The sequence below is a fragment of the Propithecus coquereli genome, unplaced genomic scaffold, assembly GCF_000956105.1.
Source record: "Propithecus coquereli isolate 6110/MARCELLA unplaced genomic scaffold, Pcoq_1.0 Scaffold408, whole genome shotgun sequence".
In the NCBI taxonomy this organism is placed as follows: Eukaryota; Metazoa; Chordata; class Mammalia; order Primates; family Indriidae; genus Propithecus; species Propithecus coquereli.
Genome location: NW_012149819.1, coordinates 818,700 through 820,292, shown reverse-complemented (window position 1 = coordinate 820,292; position 1,593 = coordinate 818,700).

Here is a 1,593-nt window from a genome sequence, read left to right as displayed (position 1 = left end):
AACTTGGAATGAAAGGGAGAGAGAACAGGGGGAGGGAAAGCTTGAATACAGAAAAAACAGTGATGTTTAAAGTATAGGTCGAGGTAAATTGAATTTTAAAATATAAGAATGCTTCTAAATGATTTTCATCTTAACCTGATTCAAAGTCAAAAGCAGATATGAACTCAAAATTGACTGAGTTACATTCCATAAAAAACAAATGCTATAAAAATAAGAATTTGCTGAATCATAGAGCATAGTAAGTAACATGTAAGAGCTCAGGACAGATATTACTGTCTGGTGGCCAATTGTAATTCATATAAAAGATGAAAATAAAAGTCTTATCAGGCATTCCTGTGAGTTAGCTGCTATTCAATTTATCTTTGTTCACAAGGTAGTTATGTGTATACCTTTCACATATCTGAAAATTTATTTCCTGCAATATCAGCATAATTGTATTACTTGTATCACTCATGAATCTTTTCCAAATTCATTATAATGTTTAGATAGCATATATATTTCAAACACAGAATGCTGACAATATAGGTGTAATAAATTAAATTGACTGAAATATAAATGTTTGTACAAATAAATGGGAAAATACTGAAATTTACTTTTGAATGTTCAGAGCTCTAGTTTTAACACTTATAAACTTCCTGTTTCAATAATTTATATGTCAAATTGATCAGTAATAAAATCAATTTTGAAAATTCCAAAACTATCAGATGCACAATCGAATAGAATGGTGTCTTACAAGAAACAGAGTTTGCTATTTTCTGCCCTCTGCTGTTCAATTTTGGCAATTATCTAAAACTTAAGTATTGTTTCTATTGCAAGAATAGTAAGTTAGAACAAAAAAACAAACAAAAAAATTATCTACTTTATCATTTACTGGTCTGGCAAGTTGGTTGGTTGGTTAACAGTTTGGGAAATTTTGAAATTACTTTTAGCTGACTTCATTGTAACGATTAAGTTATAAAAGTCATTGCCATAGTTCCTACTCAAGGAGTTTGACCAAAGTGAAGATCACCACCTCCCTGCCTATTTATCCTCCAGAACTGTGAAAATGTAGGACATCTGAAAAATTTGGATGCAACTCAGCATTAGAGAGAAATGAGAGCCCATGCTATTTGGAGCATAAGATGGCAAAGATAGCAGTTCTTGCAGAAGAAACCCATGTTTCAAATATGAGCTCCTATTGGCTGAGACAGAGCAGGAAAAAGAAATGGAAGGGGAAACATGAGGATTTTAACTACCCAGGGTTATAAATAAAAAGGGATATTCATTTGGTGGGGGGAGGGGGGTTAGTTCCTTACTTAAGATAAAGTGTAATATTAGTATAAATAGTTATTCAGATTGAGACAATATTGATTATATATTTTGTATAGTGAAATTTTAAATCATTGATTCAATAAGATCAATTTCATGACCCTAAAACAAATATAAAAGCTAAGCTTTCATAATTTTTTTACAAATTTAAAATAAAGTCCAAAAATGGAAAAAATAATTGAGTTTTCATTTTGGGTTGTTTAGAAGCTTTGCTTATATGAATTTTAATTACTTCTATCTCTGTAAATAGCAATTACATACAATAAATATTTATTGGAACAGATA